Consider the following 22,766-nt stretch of genomic DNA (forward strand, 5'->3'; position numbering starts at 1 on the left):
AGACCTCTCCCTTTGCCCGCCTCCCCTCAAACCACCCAAGCACACCAAAGGTCAGGATGAAGGCCAAGTCAAACTTGTCCAACAGCTAAGAAAGTGAAAAATCTGGTGACAAGGTGATTTATTGAGGTCCTTTCAGATGCCTGCAGTTCCAGAAGACTCAGGACAGTTCTGACAGCTGGCATTTTAGAAACCGGGCTGTCCCTTCCTTGACTATGCCTGAATTCCCTTTGTCTCTCTCAACGCAAGGCCCACATCAGGGGGGCCCTTCCTGGATTCTCCTTCCCACCACAGCACCTGAGACGTCTCAGGACGTCCCCATCACTGCTCCTCAGCTACACCAGGAGCATCCAAGGACGCTAAGAACCAAGGAACTGGGAGCAGAGTGCAAGCTTTCGTTAAGAACGTGTGAATATGGATTTCACTGTAACGAGTGTAGCACGCTAATAGGTTAATAGAAACGGGGATGTGCAACTCTTTAGAACCATTTTTTTTCCTGTAAATCTGAGAAGGTTCTAAAATTACAAATTTTTAAAAATGACAAAATGCTGAGGAGTTGAAAAGCCAGATCACTCATACATTGGGCAGTTTCTTTTTTTTTTTATTTTTTTTTTCAACATTTATTTTTGGGACAGAGAGAGACAGAGCATGAACGGGGGAGGGGCAGAGAGAGAGGGAGACACAGAATCAGAAACAGGCTCCAGGCTCTGAGCCATCAGCCCAGAGCCCGACGCGGGGCTCGAACTCACGGACTGCGAGATCGTGACCTGGCTGAAGTCGGACCCTTAACCGACTGCGCCACCCAGGCGCCCCCGTTGGGCAGTTTCTTAAAAACTAAACATGAACCCAAAAACCCAGAATCTGCACTTCTGGGCATTTCTCTCCAAGAAGTTAAAATTTACATTCACCCAAAAGCCTGTACGCCAAAGTTTATAGGAGCTTTCTTCCTAATAGCCATGAACTGGAAACGGCCTGTGGGTCCTTCAGCAGATAGACGGTCGAACTGTGGTACATCCACACCACGAAGTGATACGGCAATAAAGAATCATCCTGCAACAACCGAAGCCAATTTCCAACAGGTTTAGTGAGGAAAAAGTCACATACTGTAGGACTCCCTATGTGTAACATTCTGATGAAATTCTACAAACAGAACCAATTAGTGGTTGTTAGAGATTAAAGAGGATGGAAACAGGTATGTTGGAGAGGGAAGAGACCCTGGAGATTGAAGGGTTTTGTATCTTAACCTTATCAGTGACAAAATCCTAGGTGTGACTTTCTACTATACTTTGGTAAGATACCGCAATTGGGGGGGGGGGGGCGCACTGAGTAAACTATGGTTCCCCATGAGGAGCCCATCCCTGCTTCCCTGAGGCTCCCCTTATATCACCTTAGCATCCCCTCAGTATTTTTCAGGCCCTTCAAAGCTTCTGAGATACCGGCATCTCAAATGCTTGGCTGCCCGTCCTCCTGCAGCCCAGTTGTTCAGATCAGCAAGTGCTAAATACCGATTACATAAGACTGTGCTGGGCCCTTGGCACAGTCCCTGCCCTCATGGAGGAGTTGAGGAGATAAAGTATGCAAAAAGTTAAGCAATCATCTAAGAAATTAACAACACTGCAGACCTATGGCACGAGCAGAGGTGTAAGAGCAGACAAGCAAATGCCAAGCCCAAGTAACACAGACCTCAAGGTACCTGCTTCGGAGAACCAAAAGTAGATTCCCCCAGGCTGAGGTAGTCAAAGAGGGTTTACGGAAAAAGCTATAAATCTTAGCCTTGAGAAGGAACTTAGGGGAAGAAGAATATTCCACATAGAAGTAGCATGCCTACAGAAAAGCTCAAGGTGTATCAGGAGAGGAGTGGACATTCTGCCAGCAGCAAAGAGTCAGTCCTACAAGGCAGTAATCAACTGATAACGTATCAGTCATGATGCTCCGGCTAGAGAAGACTTCAAGCTGGCATAAACAGAAGGATACTTCTGGTTCGTGTGCCATGAAGCCTAGAATGTTGGAGAGTTAGAGTTTCAGCCTAAGACACATGGCTGCACAGGAAGATGTTGTCAAGAGGTTAGGAGGAGGGGGCAGAGGATCCTGAACAAGGAACCAGCCACCACAAATGGTCACCACCTCGTGACTGCAGGGCCAAGCACTGTCCCATCTAGCATGCCCTGAAAACAAACCTGAAAAGATCACAGGCAAAGAGCCATTAGTCTCCTCCTCTGATAATTCCAAAACCAGCTCTGCAAATGCAGAAGTCCTCCTCCCGGTGCTTATTTACCCCCCACCCCCCAAAAAAGGGATCTAACCAGAGTGGCTGCTTAAGTCCACAGAATCAGCAGAGGACTTTGTTCTAATGACCACTGGGGGCCTGTGTTCCTCAAGGCTGAACTGTGCTAGGGCATCCCAACACGGGAGTGTGAACATGAATGGATGAACACAGAGTCCAGACCATTTCATCTTACAAGATGACCCGGAGAGAAAGCACACTGATTCCGAGGCCTAGGGACTTGACATTCCCAGTAGGTTCCTGATCCAGTGAGTCCTATCATGCTGGAGTCTGGGCAGGCTCTAACAAGACTCCTACTCAGTGACAGGGTAGATCTCCCTCATTCTGTTACTAAAAATCTAAGATAAGGGAGTCTGCCAACTGCAACTTTATAAGGTGAATCTTTAATTTCATTGGTCTTTTGTCTTAATGTTTTGAGAGACAGACCACGAGTAGGGGAGGGGCAGAGAGGAGGAGACACAGAATCGGAAGCAGGCTCCAGACTGAGCTGTCAGCACAGAGCCCTGACGTGGGGCTCAAACCGACAGACCCCGAGATCATGTCCTGAGCCAAAGTCAGACGCCTAACTCACTGAGCCACCCCAACACCCTCAAGTTTCCTTGGCTCTAAATGTTTGACTACCATCTATGTACTACACACATTGTTGGCACTCGAGATTTGAGGAAGACTATGCTAAGTGCTGCTCTCATAGACCCCAGGATCTAGCTCAGACAACCAAGTGCCAGGGACCACGCTAAGTGCAAAGAGAATGAGGAATAGATGGAGTAGGTGGCAGAGAAGGTGTCCAAGGAGGTGACCCCACAGAGGCTTGGGTGAGGAGCAGCAGCCACTGGGGGGGGGGGGGGGGGGAGGGCGGAGAGGAGGGGGACAGGACCGGAAGAGAACACTGATGCAGGACTAGGGCAAAAGCACTAAAGGGGCAAGACGACTGCAGAGCTCCATGAACAAGCAAGGAGGCAGCCAGAATGGACCGACCAGCAAGGGAGGAAAACTAGGATACTATTCGGGAAGAGTGGGCAAGAGCCAAATTATGTAGGGTCGTATAGGCCCAGCACAGGTTTGGGTTTTCTTCCAGAAGCAAAGAAGCTGCTAGATGGTTTCAAAAAGAGGAATGACTGAGTCCAATGAGCACTTTCTATGATTCATCTGGCTACTGGGAGAAGAAACTAGAAGGAGACAGGGAAGAAGCAGGAAAGCCAGTCAGGAGACCATTGCCATTATCCAGCCAGACACTGGGGTAGGTTTGATGGCCGGAGCAGTGAGCCAGGAGAGAAGCAAGGATCCGGACTGTTTGGAAGTTGAGTCAACGTGCTTGCAGATAGACTGGGTATGGAGGGAGGATGCCCTAAACTCAGGGTTTAGGATTAAATCCCGGATGCTGCCCTTACTAAATTGGGAATAGGGAGGTGGTGGGGAGAAACAGGGAGATCATCTTTGCTAAGCATCTTTCATGGTGAGTAGAATCTTTGGCAACTGTACACACTTTCAGGCTGAACAGTTTCACCCTACGTAGTTAGACGGAAGAAGCAGCACTGCTCCCTTTTTCAACATATACATTGTGACCCAGATTAAGGGATACTCTTGCAAAATCACAGAAGGACCTAACAAAAGACCTGGTCCTACTTCATTCAGTAAATGAGGAAACAGAGGCCTAGAGAGATCCAAGGACTTGGCCAAGGTAGTGTTAAAAATCAGACTTGATAAATTTGTAATATGCAACTAAGTCTCCAAGCAGAGAACTCCATACTCTCCGTTAACCCCACTCCCTCTAGGCTACTTAGATATAGAACAAGTCAGTGTGCATTTTTGTGGAGTCAGCCTGAAGATACTAACAGACCAGAAACTGGAAAGACACACATAGTAACAAATAGTGACCTGTAACTTAACTCCTTTAGATACAAACAAGCTACTGAGTATCCAGGAAAACACACACCCACAGCAAATCCGCAGGACATGGTACTCCCCCACCTCCACCAGCGCTCAGTTCCCAGTGAGGTACAACACCAGGATGCCATGTGACCTTGCTGCCCGCAGCCTAGCATCTGCCCACCTTGCAGAGGAAGTTTGAGCACATCACCTGATAATTTGGAAGGTCAGCTTCTTTAGCTCTACTTCAGAGGGTACTTGTGAACAACAAGACGACAACTATGTGTGCGCCACTTAGAAAGCAACAGATATGAACAATCGTTTTTAACAAACGGATTTTTAAGGGGAAAAGCAGAAGCCAACCCACTGTGGGTTCCTTCAAGGACATCACTCCCTTCCCAAAGGGCTAGAATTAGGGGGTTGGGGCAGGACAGTAATATGCTTTTAGACATGGATTCACATGCATAAGTGGAAAAGGTCTTTCTCTTTCATTTGGTTATACAAATGCCTCACAGAGTGTGCTAGGGAATTGCCTGATAGACATGTTACAACTTCAGAAAGCATCTGATCTCAGACATCAGACCCTGTTCCTAGAAAGACACAGCCCATGCCAGGGCTCCTATCAAGTGACAAGCAGAGTGATGGCAGGGGGAATCAGAAGGCAGCCAGCCACACCAGGACATCAGCCCATCTTGGATCTGTCACCAGTTAGATACTTGATATAGAGCTAAGTTCAGCTTCCAGAGCATTATGGGGAACTGAGGTCTTAAAAAAAAAAAAAAATGCCAACCACAGCCCAACCGGCTCTCAGGGGATTTGATCTCACTTCACTGCAGCAGCTTTTCTAGGGCTGAACCAACATTCTGTGTTAAGAGGGTCTATAGAGCTCCACCCCCAGCCCAGCCGCAGAGCCCACACCATGCCTGCCCACCTGGTGCTTTCCCTCTCCTCTACCTCGCCAGCCCTTCCTATCTCTTTCCTCACCCCTTTCCTGTATGCATCTCAACTCAACCTATACAGGCCTTCATCCTGAAAGATACTAGAATTCAATGGAGGTGGAAACGTAAAATCCGTAGATCAGTTTCTTTTAGCATACTTTACAGATAAGTAGAATCTCAAAAAAAAAAAAAAAGAAAAAAATAGATTTCTTCTTTATTTGAAGTTCTTCCTTGTCACTTCTTTCCTTCCCTATATAGTCCTTTCTAGCCAACTTTCAGGCAGGCAAGTAGTTTAGGTCATAGGGGTCAAACTCTCATTCTGAGGCACTCCCCTACATCATCCGTGCTGGGTGGTGTCCAGCCTGCTCCAACACCTACAGAGACAAAGGCTTCATCCCTGCACGAGGTGGCACATCTCCCCTAGTTGAGGTAGGGGGTGGTCTCGGTGGCCATGCACTCCTGTACACCAAGCTAAACAGGCCTCCTGAACAGATACCCATTGTTGACCACTCTGATCTTTGGAAAAACTCCGAAAAGAGACGAAGTCCAGCAGTATTCAGGGATAACAGCTCCTTTCGCCAGCCTATAAGCCCTGGATCCCCCAGCTGTTCCTCAAACACTAGAGTTTTCAGGCATCTACCTCTGGCTGAGCTCCATTTATGGAGATCCCCTGGAGTAGGTCAACATTAGAACATAGTTGGAATCCTATCCTTGGAGGAGGAGAGTCAATCCCAATCAAAAAGTCATACAGCACCAGAATTACCCCTGAAAATCCTTTATGCTGTCCATCACAGTTGCTCTCGCTTTTCAAGAGGCTCCAAACTGCCTAAGCAAAAAGATTCACGCCTCTCATCCCACCCTCACCATGGAGCATATCCTCACGAAGCAGGGTGATCGCTCACAGAACTGAGATTTTTGTGGGGATTTTTGGTTGGTTGGTTTCTAGGGATTACTTTTAACAGCACACCTAGCTGCATTCTCAACATGTAAGCGCATCCATCAAGAAGCCAGATTTGCCAAAGCTGTGGGACAGTGGGACCATTAATTCTCTTCAAAGAACATCTGTTTTCTGTGGGTCTTCAAATCTAACCTCCCCCTCCACAGCTGTACCTCAGTCCAGGCCAACACTTCACAATGGCCAAAGAGTCCCTGGGCAGAATTCACCTCAAGAACTTTGCAAAACTTCCATTTTGAAGTCCCACTTTTGCAGATCATAGTATTGATGCAATAGAGATAAGGAGGTTAATGGGTTAGCAATCTTACTCCAGTACATAAAATCAATAGCACTATCCTTTTCTAAAGGCTGCAACAATTTTTATACCTGTAAGACAATTGTGCACTTGTCATTTATCATCCCAGGTGAAAGTCAATGGCACAGGCTTCTTGCCGGTGTATCCCTGGTTGTATCTCAAGCCACCTTCAGTCCTGTTAGTGCAGCACCAGACAAACCATAGCCAATGCTTATTTAGGATAATAAGTGTTACTTTAAGGGAGATTATGACCACTGAGCTTTGAAAACTTCATAGGACCCATTTAAAACAAAGTTGCAACAGTAAAACAATTACATCAAAAGTAAAACAATTATAACAATTACGTGTTTTATGGAAACAAGGCCATCTTACAAAAAAGCAAAGTTGATGCTAAATTAACTTTGTTCTCAAAATAACCTTCAACAAAGGACTACATGGTCCGATTAAAGGCACAGCTCAGTGCGTTGGAGAGAGTACTGAAAAGATTCGTGAAGATGTATTTTCATAATTTGGGCATTACTGTATTTATGCTCTAGAAAAAATTTTTTGAAGAACTTTTTAAAAGGACAATACTCTTATAGCTGCTTATAGCCATTGTTTAGGTTTTTATATACTCCCATCTTTGCCTTCAAGTGGCATGGTAACTTCTAGGAATGGTTATTTTAGATCCTTCCTTGAGGTTGTCAGTTTTTAATTTTTTTTTTTTTTGATGTTTTATTTTAGAGACAGAGCACAAGTAGGGGAGGGGCAGAGAGCAAGAGGGAGACACAATCTGAAACAGGCTCCAGGCTCTGAGCTGTCAGCAGAGCCAGGTATGGGGCTCGAACTCACAGAACAGGAGATGACCTGCGCCGAAGTCAAACACTCAACCCACCGAGCCAGCCAGGTGCCCCTGGTGTCGTCAGTCTTAAAGGGCTATGCCATCCAGACATCAGCCCTATCCTACCCTATGCACTCAAGTTGTCAACCCTACATCCCACTCCCAGTCTTAGAGCCTCCGAAGCTGGAGAGAAGAGCAGCTCTTTTGAACAGTTCACAGCGTAGCAAACAGCTCTGGGGCTGGAAAGCTCAAAGGTGAGGAGATTCTGCTCTTCAGCCCCACCCACTGAAGTAGGGGTCTAGACAGGGGCACCAACCCTCAACCCTCAACCCTCAGCTGGAGACAGAGGGATACACTGAGGGACTGACAAGGAGCAAGAGGGGGATACTTCCTCTCAAACTTCCTTCAGCACAGTCAGGAGCACCCCAGAACCTCAACTTGCCACTGAGCAGCAACCCCACCCACCACTTCTGTGGTCTTAAGATGCCTCCTTGATTCTCCGCACTTATTCTACTGACTTTGTTGGTTTTCCAGTAAGACTAGCTCCTATGCACCTTTTATGCCGACCACTGTGCCAGATAAAGATGCTTAAATATCTACATCTGTTATACAACACTGCCCAACCCACAGAGACCAAGAGTGGAAGACGTTTCAGGTGTGGGCCAGGGCAAGGCCGGCACAGGGAGCTAAAAAAACTGCCATCTCGGCAAAAATAGGGCTGCAGACTCACCACGGAGTTCACGGCTCGACTTGGCACGAAGCAAGATCAATGCTACTTTCCACCTGTAGAACACTGTTCAAGAAGGACTGAGAACTACCAACTTGCCCGCCTTAGTGCCGTGAACTAACTCAAATACGAACCACTGTTCACCACGGTGAACAAGCAGTATGTGAAAAATTACCATTTAAGATGGCCACCTTGGACAAGCATTTAACAGGAAAAAAAAAAACTTGAGATGCATAGGCTAGCTCAGCAAGGACATGCTCAAAGCACAAGCACAGAAGGCTTCATTTTAAGTTCCAGCATCGAGTTGACTTACAGAGGGAGATAAAGTGGAAAACCGTCATGGCCTAGCCAGTTACTTGGCTGACTCTGAACTACATCATTTTGGATACAGACTACAGTTCCAAGGCTGTGGGGGTTCTTTACCATCCTGGGCACATCCTTCTCTGGCCAGCATTTAAGGAGGTTTCCAAGTTCTGAGATGGTTCACACCACAACTGGGCACAGTTCAGACACCCAGAACATCTGCCCCATCCAGGAAGAACGCTTTACCTGGCTGAGTGTTGCAGAACCCCAACAGCCTGAGCGGGGTTTGGTTTCACACTGCCAGTCAGATTTCACGGATACCAACAATAGGTGATCCCTGGGGCCTTTATGAAGGGTGGATTAAGGTTAAGGAATGTGAAGCAAAGGAGAAAGTAGAGGAAACTACAGAGAAAGGATGGCCTTAAAACATTCAGTAGAGGAGATAGATGAAATCCAAGAAAACGGATTACCGAACCACTTCTAATAGGCTGTTAAGGCCCATAATCCAGCACGATCTTTAAGGTTTGATAGGTTAGATCTGGAAGCCACAGTCAGAATCTAAGGCAGGGATTAGTAAAATCAGAAACTCAAAGATGTGAGTACCATAGAGAAGCATGATCTGGCAAGAAAGCCAAGCACAGGACTCCTCTCCCAAATCCAATTCTACAGGACTGAGATGCAGCATCTGGATTTTCACCAGCTCTCTGGGGCTTTGTTACACCCCAAGTGACCCCAAGTGAGGGAACTGTGGCTCTAGTACCTGCAGCACTCACAGATTGAGGGAAGCACATGGTTTCCAGTGACCACCATCTTTAAAAGCTCCTTGGGCCTAGGGAGCCAAAGTCCTCTGGGACCATGTGTACTACCTAAGAACAGCCAGTCAAGGGGCAACTTTCTATGAAAGCTTTAGAACTTTTGTCATTAGTGACAGTAACAACCGCCAATCTGTTGTGGGTATTACAGCCAATCTGAACTGGAAACTCAGAAAGGGGTACTTGAGGCAAAGGGCAGAAGAAAAAAGCCGAGCCAAGAGTAACAGACTCATGTTGATGGGATCAGCATGGAAGGAAACACCACTGGTCCCAAAAGCCTCAAAGGCCGTGGGCATCTTTCTGGCCCAATACTACGCTGGCATATTAGGCGGGATGCTCAGACCAGCTAAGCCTGTTCCTAAGAACAGAGCCAACATCTTGAAATATCCTTGCAACAAAAGCCAGGTATGCCCAGTGCCAGAAAGGGCTAAAGACAGACACAGGTGTCTTAGTGTGCCATGGTGGGCCCTCTTAGTACAATCTGGGGCAGAGCCCCACGATTCTAAGCAATGCAACAGTTAGGTCTGGTGCTTTAAGGTGGAGAGAATAGGTGGCCTTCAAAACGAAGGCCTTCAGACTCCTTTTGTTCCCTCTCCACACCTGAAAAAGAGGACACGCACATAGCCATAGAGCCTCCCCAATACTGGTGGCTTTGCTAGTTTAGGACCCAATCCAAGGCTGCCTGCCCATGTAGACGGACTAGAGCCAATGAATCAGCACCCTCGTAAGCCTTCACACTTCACCCTTATGTTGCCCCACACTGAACTACAACTTCTCAGAAGACCTAGCAACTCCTAGGAGAGGATATAAAATGTTCTTTTAGATCATCAGCAGGCATCTGAGGGTTGTACTAGCTTCCCACCCATTTTACAGTTAGCAGAAGCCTAGAGGTTGAGCAATTGCCCGAGGTCACACAGCTGGTCAACGGGGAACCAGTACTCAAACCCAAGCTTCGCCAATCTAAAGATTATGTTCTTAACTTCTATCATCCCTGTTCTACTTACTGCCCCTAGTTTAACTATGGCATAACAAAATTCGCCATCTTCATTTTTAAGGGTAAAATTCAGTAACATTAAGTGCATTCATGTTGTCCTACAACCATAACCACCGTGCATCTCTAGAACTTCTCATCTTGCAAAACTCAAGTTCTGTACCAATGAAACCTCTGATCTTGACTGTCCCCTCCCTCCTGCACCCCTATTCTACTTTGTCTGAATTTGACTCCTGTAGGTACCTCATAAGTAGACTCCTAGGATATTTGTCATTGGTCATGCCCTCAAGGTTCACCCAAGATATAGCATATATCAAGCTCTTTCAAAGCTGACTACTACTTCATTGTATGGATATTCCACATTTTGCTCATCCATTCATCCATGATGGCCTTGCTTCGGTCTCGACTATTACGAATAATGCTACTCGGCCCTTTCTTATACTGAGTGGCTAACATCCTGCCTGATGCATAGCTGGAGGAAAGAAGCTTCAAAGAGGTTATGAAGTCAGGTAGAATGGGCTTTCCATATGATCATCCAAAGATATTAGGGCTATTATACTTGTTGTAACTTTGAGGCAATTATACACCCCTGTATTGGTCATATCAACATACATATCTTTTTATGTATATAGGAGACTAAGTCAGTGTAACTATAAAATTTGATGAACCTTTAGATGTTTAATCAAGCAGACCAGAAGGACTACATTCCAATCAGTCTTTTCCTGACAGCCGGGGTGGCTCTACACCAATCCATCACGGAGATCATCCAAAGTCTAGCTCCTGAGGACAGCTAATTGGAGGCTCCACAAAACCAGCACCAATGCCTACAAGTCACTCAGTCTGTAACAAGAGTGAAGGTCAGCAAACACCTACCTCACTCAACCAACCTGATTCTTTGAACTCTTGCAGATCTCCAGGAAGACCCATCTCCCAGGCATAAGAGATTACCACCATACAAAAGAAAAAGAACACATGCTATTTGAAGCTAAATTCCAAAGGCATATCGAGGAAATAGCATTCATCCAAATAGATATGATCTGCCATATTTGTCATAAAGCCCATCATCACATTTCAAGGGCATTCTCATCATTGTGGTACACACAGCTTGTTACCCAGTTCCCCACACGTATGCACACAGTAAAGTGACAGAAGGGCAAGCAGTTCAAAGCCAAGAAACATTGGTTTCTGGCTGAGAAACCATTTTCCTCATTTTATAAACAAACACTAGCCCTCAATGAGTGTAGGCAAATTGAGAATGATTAAATCTGAGATAAAGCGATTTATCCCCTTTTAACGCACTAATACTTTCTTAGAGGTTATTCATACGATAAACCACCAGATTGGAAGAACACAAGGTCAACAGACTACTTTGCAGGGATGGGCTCTTCTCTGCCTCATGCACAGGCCGGGACCTCTATCCTGGCAGGTAGAAGATACCAGAACACTTGTTGGCTTAGTGAACAACTAAGGGAAGATTCATCTTCAGATAAAGATGAAGGATCGCCGTTTCTGTGTGAGAGAAGACAACTCAGACTGCATCTAATTTTTCTTCCATGACTCATCGAGGCTTCTCTGAAAGCCATCTGCTTTGTTCGACCTCACGTTAAGGATGGAGAGAAGTATTTGCCCCCACTCCACCCCCACTCAGGACTCAGATCTGCCTGAGCCTGTTAAAGGAGGTAATTGGGAATAAAAAGATAATGCGTTTAATGTAAAGCACTCACTTTCGGAAAGGCAAGAAATTTAACAGCATTGTGCACAGATTAGGATATTCCAAAAAATGAGGCAATTTTATATTAGCATTCATACCCACAAATGTTACTTTGCTGTTATTCCACATTCACACCTTGTGCTAAGCCTTTGGGCACAGTAACAAAGAAAAACAACATTGAAGTATCTCCCGATGGGCTCCACACTCCTAGGTTCAGGCAAGTGCCAGAGGCAACAGATGCGCCTTCCACTGTGTATCCTAAGCCAAAAGCCAAGCCAAAATGACAGGGGGCATGTTACGGTAAAGGTGGGTCCTTAAGGAAGGGAGGGAAAAAAAAAAAGCCTTTCCTCAAAGCGACATGGCCCAGAAACAGGAGGGGAGTACAGGTAGGCTTTAAACCAGTTCAATAGCATTTACTGATTTTCTACAGTATGCAAAAATCGCATCTTGGGAACAGAGGGATGGGAGAAGATTCAACCTACATCTTGAATGAGAGCAATCTTGCCAAAATACACACTCAACCATCAATTGCACATGCATAAGAAAAGAAATCCAAGATTAGCTAGCTCAAAGGTTTATTATAAAATTGGACTTTGTAACTCATCCTATTTTTAGTAGAATCAGTGGGACATGTAATTGATGGAGCACAGTAACAAATGCCTGTGAACTCACCATGCAATCTAGCCGACTGCTAAACTTCCCACTCCCATTTCTCCCACTCTATGCCCCCCCCCAGGTTACTATGGTTGTTCCTCCCCTCACACTTTCCTCATCCTTCAAGATAGTCCATTTTGCTAATTTCAGAAGTTCATAGAAGTGGTGTCCTTCCATATGTAATCTTTTCTAAAGCACCTTAAACGATACTAGCCACATATAAAATGAGATAATACGCTGTAAGCATGCATCACATCATTGGCAAAATTGCACCCGGGTCTGGTGGCCAGTTACCAAGAGAGAAATTAAATCCCAAGTGAATGGCCAGGGCACACCAAGTAGATAGAGTATTCGTATGGTTTTCCAGCTCAAGCAGTTTACCTTTTCATCTTCCCCAGAGGGGACCAGTACCCATGTCAGAATACATATGGAAGTAGAATTCTACTGCCCAGTATGTTTACTTGTGGAGGCTGGTCTCTAAGCCAGAGGACCTGAATGTGGTATACAGGATATTAGAAAGAAAGTCTCTGAACTCCATACAGAAAGCATCTGGATGTTGTTAACTTTTAGGATTTCACATCACAACACATTTGAGCTTTAGAACAGAAGCTCTAAGATTGTTAGCTTTTCTTTTCTTAATGGGCCTCTTCATTCCTTCCCCCAAACTTCAGCAAAGGAGAGAAAAACCTACCAGGCCCATATCAATCACTCCTAGGAGGGCAGTCATTTATGAGCCAGTAGAATACATGTTAAGAGGACCATTCTGAGCCATTAACTCAGAGCTCAGATATACATGCTTGATCATTTCCACAAGTTAATATGTTACCGGTGCTCCTCCATGCCAGGATCCAGACAATACGAGGACCTCCCTCCTGGTGTCCAACCTAAAAAGCCCCTAACTTGGAGGCAGCTTCTGAAAGTGCTTTGACCAAGCCCCAGATAAGCACCTACAGTTACGGTAGAAATGGTTTGAGTCCTGGTTATCTTTCTGTAAGTTGCTCTCCTCAGATGCTGGAGGAGACACCTGGTCTGAGACGGCCAAGTGGACAACCTGAGAGTTAAGAGTGTTCAGTTTGCAAGTAACTGCCCAGCCAACAGTGAGCAGGGCATACTCCTAACCGAGAAGCCTTTGGACTTGGCTCTCCAATCTTAGAATGAAAAGTTCAGTAGACACCAAGCATGGTAGGGAGGAACATGCTCCCGCTATGCAGTTGGGGGAGGGGAGATGGGGCCACAAAGTGCCTGGAAAGGAGCAAACAAGCGGTTACAGTTTATAGTTTTACACTGCTGGAGTGTCACATCTTTCGTTCCATTTAGCTCTTGAGAATGAACTTCGAGAGCATGAAAACAAAGGAAAGCCAATGATGATCTTGCCTGCATTTGGGACAGTGTGAAGAAGCACCAAGATGCCCATGGGTTTGAGGGTGGTGGTAGTAAAAGGAAGAAAAGCACTAAGCTCCTAAAAGAATGAACTACAGGGTCGGATCATCCGCCCTGTTTCTGCAGTCAGACCATCCTTTTGGCTCTGGGGGGATGCTCTGCCACTGCGGGGGGGGTGGGGGGGGGGCAGGACAATGCTAGGTAGAAATTACCCCCCATGTGCCTGACTCTTCTGTACAGAGGTTGCAGACCCACCCTCAATGAAACAAAACCTCGTGGAAGGCAGTAGAGGCAAGTTGGCAGAAGCCAGCCCTTGACCAGACACCTAGGGGTAAGGTCATACTCCACCACTCAGGAGGAGTATAGCTTCGGGCAGGTCATGTAAGCCCAGCTCCCTCACTGGTTATGAGGAGGAGTTACCAGTGATTTATTACATAGCACTTAGAAATAACCTAGCTCCTTCACCCATGTTGAATTTATTTTTGTGTATAGTATATGGGAGATATTTGCAAGTGACTGATCAGATAAAGGGTTAGTACCCAAAACCTATGAAGAACTCCAACTCAACACCCAAAAAACAAATAATCCAGTGAAGAAATGGGCAAAAGGCATTAACCGACGTTCTTCCAGGAAAGACCTCTAAATGGCTAACAGACACATGAAAAGATGCTCAGCATCACTCACCACAGAAATACAAATCAAAACCACAACGAAGTACCACCTCACACCTGTCAGAATGGCTAAAATGAACAACTCAAAACAACATATTGGAGAGAACGTGGAGACAGGGAGAACCCTTTTGCACTGTTGGTGAAAATGCAAGCTGGTGCAGTCACTCTGGAAAACCGTATGGAGGTTCCTCAAAAAATTAACTACCCAACGACCCAGCAATTGCACTACTGGTATTTATCCAAAGGATACAAAAATGCTGATTCAGAGCATATGCACCCCAATGTTTACAGCAGACTATTGTCAATAGCCCAATATGGAAAGAGCCCAAGTGTCCATTGACTGATGGATATGGATACACACACACACACACACACACACACACACACACACACACACACGGGAATATTACCCAGAGATCAAAAAGGATTAGATCTTGCCATTTGCAACAATGTGGATGGAACTAGAGGGCATTATGCTAAGTGAAAGAAGTCAGAGAAAGACACATACCATAGGATTTCACTCCTTCATGAAATTTAACAGATGAACATAGGGGAAGGAAGAAAAAAAGAAAAACAGGAAGGCAAATCACAAGAGACTCCCATACAGAGGAAAAAAAACAGGGTTGGAGCAGAGACAGTTGGCAGGATGGGCTAAATGGACGATGGGCATTGAGGGCACTTGTTGGGATGAACACAGAGTGTTCTAGGTAAGTGATGAATCACTGGGTTGTACTCTTGAAACCAGTAACACTGTTAACTTTAAGTGGAAATAAAATGGAGATATAAAAAAGACAGCTGGCCCAAAAAAGACTCCATAAATTAGGACTCTGAATTAGTGTTTTCTTTAGGTAAATACCCAGCACTGGAATGACTGGATCACATGGTAATTTGAGAAACTTCCATAGGTTTTTCCAGTGGCTTCACCAATAGTTCACGAGGGTTCTTTTTTTCTCTACTGCAATGTTAGGCTTCCATAAGTTAGCTATCCTAGTTTTCCACCCCCCACCCCATTATAGAGCTCAGAAATGTGCAAGCTCTAAGTGGAGAAAATGCCAATGTGCCTTTTAAAAAATCTGTATTTTATCCTGAAAATTATGGTTTCTGTAACTTATTTCTAAACTTAATATTACAAATACTTAATATAAGGAAAACTACAAATGAGCACACTAAGCAGAAGCAGCTCAATCCTCCAGTGAAAATTAAGTCAAAAATGAAACCTGTGGTGTAAGTTTAAAAAGAGCAACAATGGTGGCACGGGGGCAGCTCAGTTAGCTAAGCGTCTGACTTCCGATTTCAGCTCAGGTCATGATCTCACGGTTCATTAGATCAGGTGAATCAGGCTCGGTGCTGACAGCATGGCACCTGCTCAGGATTCGGTCTCTCAAAATTAAACAAAAACAAAAAACTTAAAACAATGGCCAGTGCTGGGGAGAGTTGAAGAAACAGATCCTTTCTTTTCTGGAAGCTCCTGGTCACCTTGAGGAGGACTAATCATGCATGCCAGTAGTTCTACTTTTAGGAACATATCCTAAGCAAATACTTGAAAGAGGCTTCAAGAACATTCTGCAACATTTTTCACAACACCAAAAAAGTTGTAAACAATTCAATGTTCATCAAAATTGGAACAGTAAACATTATGGGAAGTCCATAATATGCTGTATTGTACAGTCATTAAATGATAGTTACTTCTATATGCTACAGGAGGGGGCCATAGATTAAGATCTGGAGTAATACATAGGCCATGATCCCATCTTTAAGTAGATCTTGTATCAGGCATCACTGTTTTATTGATGTACAACAGCAACAGAGCAAACCACACATGGAATCTTAAGTTTTCTAGTAGCCATGTTAAAAATAGGCCAAATGCTTTAAGCCCAATACACCCAAAGTATTTCAACATTTCATCGACCTAAGAGTATAAATGTTTTACATTGATGTTTTGTATGGTCTTAGAAATCTGAGCTCTTTTCCACTTCCAGCTCCTCTCCACTTGGGCCGGCCTCATTTCAAGTGCTCAGTAGTTCCCCCACTGAAACACGCAGGTCTGAAAACTATACATTAGCTAAGAGCAGCTGTTTCTGGAAATGGGGTTGATAGAGCCTTTGCCTTTCCCCCTCCCGCATTGTAGGCATTGTTTCAATAATCATTTGTATCCACAGAAAAAAAGGGCATTGTGAAAAATGTTTAATTTCCCTTAAAAACTCTAAGGCACAGTTTAAGTTGAAAACTTCTTTCAAACCACTCTTTGCTCCTTCCCCAAGGGGTGGTGGGAGAGTGGAACCTTTTATTCCCATGCCTTGGTTGTCTACAACTTAGACTTATTTGAAACCATTCTTCCCTTTCTCCCTCGTCGAGTCCCCTTGTGGCCAATGCCCCTGCAGAATGGCAAGTGAGGCTTAGGAGAAAAGGCCACCACCCAGCACTGTGACTCAAGGGGGACAAGCTGAGCAGGTGCTACATCCATACAGCATGCCAGACACTGCACGACAGTCACTTTATATCTTAAAGCACATGATCCTCCAACAGTCTTAGGACATGGGTACCATCCCAGTTTGATAAATCAAGGCTCAGAATGTACCTGTTCCAAGCTGTCAGAGCTTAACATGTAACTGCATACTCAGAACCTTCCATACCAAGATCATGGCCAGAAGCCAGGACTGTCCACACCAAGGTCATGATCAGATATTTAAAAAAAAAAAAAAAAAAAAAAAAAAAAAAAAAAAAAATCACACCAAGATTTGTATCTCTTTAGAGAAACTTCCACCCATCTTTATTTGTAAGAACCCCAGATCTTAACATTTCTCTTCTAAGGTCCTTCTAAGGTCCTAGGTTCTCCAAGATACGTTCCACTTAAATTTATTATTACTCCATGGGCACCTGGGTGGCTCAGTAGACAAAGCATCCAATTTCAGCTCAGGTCATGATCTCATGGTTCAGGAGTTCGAACCCAGTGTCAGGCTCTGTGCTATCAGCACAGAGCCTGGATCCTGCATCTCCCTCTCTGCCCCTCCCCCTGCTGCTCATGGTCTAACATCAAGTCATAAACTTCAAGGTCATATTTGACTCTCTTCCTGCCCTTGCTCACAAACATTTGTGGAGTTCTAGGCTCAATCGCAAAGTGGCTAAAAAAACAAGACAGGCATACCAAGCAATACATCTCAGTATGTAAATCCCTCTCAATAGAAGGAAACTGATAGACATCACTCTAACCAGGGAATCAAAGTGATACCATCAGAAATGGGACACAAGGATATCCCACATCTCCTGAAATGCTGCACTAAGCCCCATCACTTCTGATATAATCTTAGCAAAAATTCAAAAACCCCATGTAAGCAGGAGAATAGATCAGAGTCGCCCAAACTGAAGGTCATTCTGCAAGATAACGGACCAATACTCAAACTGCCAAGGACATGAAAGAGAAGAAACCAAGGAACGGTCCCTAATTGGAGATTAAGGGCACTAAATGCTCAACAAGATGTGGAATCCTACAAAGGACCCTGACCCAGAGAAAGGTCATTAATGGAAAAACTGATGAACTTCCAATAAGGTTCATAGGTATGCACTGTATCTGGACTGTGCTTATGTGAGGTATTAACGTTAGGGAAGTTTGAAAAAATGCACAAAGTCCATGCTATTTTTGCAACTTTTCTAGCAGTCTAGAATTCTCTCATGATCAAGAGTGAAGTTATTACTATGGCTACTACCCCCAAGATCAGTCTCACTCACCCCTGCTCCCATGCTTCCTACTACTCTCCCATGGTCCTCTGAGAACACCCTCCTTCCAGTCACCATGCCACTTCAAGTCCTGTTCATTCAAGGCCAACTCACAACCCACTACTATTAAGTCTCTCCCAACTGCAGCCCACCTGACCACTGCCTCCACCAAATGCCTTGAACAGGATCTGCGCTCCTCCCACAACACATGGCAACGCTATCTTAATTTTGTGCATTGAGGTTTCATTGCCTGATGACCACGCAAAATGTTTGTGCAGACAAGCCCATCAGAACACACATTTCCCTTTAAGATTTTTTGAGACACAGAGGATGGCAGTGGGGGAGGGGCAGAGAGAAAAGGAGACAGAATCTGAAGCAGTCCCCAGGCCCCGAGTTGACAGGACAGGTGGACTCAGTTCAAACCCATGAACCATGGGATCATGACCTGAGCCAAAGTCAGACACTTAACCAACTGAACCACTCCGACACCTCCCTTCACTCCCCTTTAAATGGGCTGTTTAACGTGGTTTGTGGGAATCTAAAATGGGTCAACTAGCTCAACTGATACAGGTCTACCTTCAAAATTACGTATAACAAAATACACAATCACTTGGGGAAGGCTGGACTTGGACTTAAAGGTTGTGTGCAGTCTATAGTTGACCATTACCACAGAAAATACCAAAGAAAAACAAAAAGCCCTTGCCAGACCTTAGAAAGGGTATTTAGTTTCTACTCAGAGGTGCCTTAAGCCCTCTAAATAGCAAGTGAATGCCAGCTCTATTAAAGTGCAGTAAGACTTCAACCAGACATGGGGTTGTCAAAAAGCCTTCTGAAGGGTGGCCATCCTGCAGCCAATGAAGTGAAAGATTAACCAAAAGAAAACTGGAGAAAACTAGCAGCTAGAATCCAAACTTTCCCAAGAGGTCGGAGTTGGGAGACTTGGTGTCAGCACAGGGCTACAGAGAAGTTCCAGCAGGACTTGGGGGCCGGGGGGCAGGTAAGGAACCAAGAGACAAGCCCTCAAGTAATCTCTTAAGTAGAAGGCACAGTGCTGAACACTGGAGGCTCTAAAAACACGTTTGCTACAGCCTCTGCCCTCCAGGTGCTCAGTCTAACTGGGAAGAAGGCACAGGACCAGAACCATGGACAATGGGAGGTAGGGCAGGGCAAGCTCGCTCACTGCACACAATACAGAACATACCATGTGAACCCAGTAACAATTTGCATGCGAACTCTGGAATTCTGATGCTCGCAGCAGAGCTAGGAGCCCTCTGCCTGTAAGGCCCATCTGATGAAGGGGAGCAGACGGGAAAGGGAGTGGGACTGAATAGCAGCAAAAGGGCGATGCTGAGAAGGGAGGAGGGAGGCAGGAGCTACTAACAGCCTCCATGCTTAGCTTCACGGGACGCTGAGGAGGCCAGAGCCTTGAAGTTCCTCACCATCCACGCAGCCAAGCTGCAGGGTTCCCCCAATCAGATCCTGAAATGGAAGGAAATGAAAACTCCCGATTCAGGTGATCCATTAGGCAGTGCTCCCAGGGGAGGGGAGTGGAGACAGAAGGAAAAGACAGCAAGCAGGGGTGTGATATTCAGCAAAGTTCATGCAGAGGAACTTTGGCTCAACCTCCACAGCTCTAGAAAGAGCACGGGCCGCACCTTAGGGCAGTCCCTTTCCCGAGGTTGGGGGGCATTGGAAACTACAACTGTTACACTCCCTTGATTGAAGGGCTGCGCCTAGGTTGTGGGGGTGGGGAGGGGATGGATTCTCAGGTGGCAGGAACCTTTGACGGAAACAGGTGCCATCAGGAGTGAACAAGCACCAGGTAGTGTCCAGAAGAGTCAAGGGTCGACAGAAGAACACTATCAGCACTTAATGTCTCTACCATCACTGCTGTTATTGAAATGTCACCTGGGAGCCTAAGGAGTTTCAACATTAGCGCCTCCACCAGTGGGTACAGAGGAAACGGGAGGCTCCTGAGATCTTCCAGACACTTGGGAGAAACCTGCACTACTCAAGGCAAAGGATAGGACAAAGCCACCATTAACACACACAAGGTGGCTCCACTAATAAGATAGCACTCCAACCACTTCTCTGAAACTACTCATGGGAGGGGCGGGGGAAAATCAAGAAAAAGTCATTGGAGGATGTTGGTTTCAGTCTGGCGATTTCCCACTCTAAAAATCAAAAGCAGCATACTGAAAAGAATGATCTGAGAAATATTTAAGTTTTTCCACCAAGAATAACCCTTCTATAAAGGGTTTTATAGGAAGAAGTTATTCAGCCTGAGAGTTTTTTTTTTTTTTTTTTACTTCAAAGTCAGATTATTTTCCGCAATTATCACAATCAAGTTGTACCTCCCATGCTTGCATGTGTTTGGGTGCCTTCCCGGGACAAATTCACCCAGGTTTCCAACGCACAAGACAGATTTGTCACATACGTGCCATTTGTGACAGGATCACCCATGGTCAGCTCCAACTTTCTGGAAGAGTAGTTAAGGCTGACTCACCTTGACATCACCCTTAAAGTGTCTGCCATGGACTTTAATTTTCTTTTCCCACCCAGAAAAGCTTCACTACAAAGGAAGCCAATTTCTCAAAGGTGAGGTATGCAGTCATCTGAAAACAGGTGTGCCCTTGTTAATACAAAGTGCCCTTTGCCAAGGGCTAAAAACTCCAACAAAAAATTCACACAACATAAGAGCCTCCAGTTGGAGAAATCAGATAGGCAAAGAGCAAGACAATAGGAACTTGGAAGTGTTTTCTTAGGAGTAGACAGAGACATTAAGTTCTTAACTGAAACTGTACTTCCAGGTTAGCTTATGCACTTAAAGATTTCATTCACAACAGGATCTTCCAACTAGGCCACTAAAGCAACAGGTATAGTCAATAAAGGGCTTTAATATTTCCATCCCACTTATAAATGCTGTTGACATAATGGATAATTATTTCCATCATGCATAATACATTAGAGTGCGTGCCTGGATCCAGCATTCGTCACGTTAGACTAGCCTAGCAAGTTAAAAGGGAGAACATTGGCTATTTTAATACACCAAGATGAACAAATCATCTCCCTAAGAAAATGAATCTGAGTAGCAGGCACGATTTCTCTACGTAATTTGTGATTCATATGCATACTGAGACTCCAGCCTAGCAAGTAGGGGGATAATGGTTAGGAAACAATGCAACAGCTTCTCATAGTAAGGCAGAAGTATGTTTAGCTGACAGAACTGCTTAGAGATTCTATCTGGAAGCCACTAGGTGGGCCACAGAAAGTCTCAATTTCAGATTCATAAACCTGGACACGATTAAGAACTAGAAACCCATTAATGGCCAGGTAAAGCCCCACCCCACCCCCCAACCTTAGGAAGGAATTCTATTTTGAGCTACGTCCAACCCTCACACCCACTAAGCTACTTTGACTTGTGTGTCCTCCCAATCGGTTTTCCTAGAATAGTTCTGTCTTAAGTACAAGCCCAGAAAATTACACTCTAACTTTACCTCAGACTCCCAACTATTTCTAGCAATTAACATGTAATATACTCACCTATAATGTACAATATACTCATTTCTAACAAAATTGAGTGTTTTCCCCTGGAAGTGTGGTCCCTAAAAAACAATCCAATATGGTTTTTCAAGATCACGGCTTCAAAAGTTACAGGTTCATTTGATGATTCGCTTCACATGCTACAGCAATTACCTGATGAGACTTTGATACATTGCAGGTATAGCCCGTTGAGGCACTTTATTTGGCACTGTATCTCCATGCACTTCACGGTGTTAAAGCTTCGGCGCTTTCCACTCCAAGTTTCTCCCCCACCTCGCTGGTATCCAGCTTTAATCCAAGTTCATGACAACCCACTAAAGGGAAAAGCTGAAAACTGGCGCTTTGAGGTCTCCTCCCAAGACTCACAGGGATAAAGCAGGCGGGGCGCTTTCCAAAGCCAGAAATGCCAAAGATTTTCACCAACCTCCCCCACCCCTTCCCTGCAGCTTACATTCGTTTCCAACGCCCCCCCCCCCCCCACCGCCCCTTCCAGAAACTGCAGCCCATCTCCAATTGGGGCCGAGAACCATGGCGGGGTTGGGGGTAAAAGTGTAAGAGGCTCCCACAACCCCACCTGGGTTACAGTCTCTGCAGCCACTTCCCCTGAGTATCAGCCTAGGTAGGTTCCATCATTTTCCGGGAGAAGTCGGAAAATTCGTGGAACAAAAAGTAGCCAGCCCACCCAGTCGCACAGCTCGCCCACGCGCGGGGCACCTGGCAGCAAAAGCTAGGTGAGGATGCGGAAGTAGTTCTTCCTCCTCGCCTAAACCTGTCGGCCGGGGCGTGTACCCCGGGAATCGCACACCCACGCGTGCACACCTCCCCCCCGCCCCCCCACTCCGCACGTAGACGGGCGCACAAAACACCGTCAAACGGGTCACGGCCCCGGAAAAAACGAGGCGTGCAAGTATCTAAAACTTACTGGGGGGAGGGGCACTTGCTTAAAGGCCCAGGCCCCTCACCGTCCCCCCCGCCCCCCCAAACCCTGAAGCCTGAGCGGGGCCCGGCCTCGGCGGCGGTGGCTGATGCTGCTGCACGGCCGTGGGCGCTCGGGGAGGCGGCGGCTGGTCCTTAACTTTAAAAGAACTGCCGCGGAAGCAGAGCG

General features: G+C 45.7%; 1 protein-coding gene and 1 long non-coding RNA gene across 2 annotated transcripts in view; both read right to left on the bottom strand.

The window, feature by feature from the left end:
* The window catches only part of MYO5B (myosin VB), a 340,620-nt gene that overhangs the window by 316,751 nt on the left and 1,103 nt on the right, over positions 1 to 22,766 (bottom strand). The gene's annotated exons all lie outside the window — the stretch shown is intronic.
* On the bottom strand, positions 19,058 to 22,624 carry LOC123381434. Its single transcript, XR_006588397.1, has 2 exons — positions 21,815 to 22,624; positions 19,058 to 21,723 (listed from the first exon to the last, which is right to left on the bottom strand). It is a non-coding gene; the product is annotated as an uncharacterized LOC123381434 (long non-coding RNA).

The sequence above is a fragment of the Felis catus genome, chromosome D3 (assembly GCF_018350175.1).
Source record: "Felis catus isolate Fca126 chromosome D3, F.catus_Fca126_mat1.0, whole genome shotgun sequence".
Taxonomy (NCBI): domain Eukaryota; kingdom Metazoa; phylum Chordata; class Mammalia; order Carnivora; family Felidae; genus Felis; species Felis catus.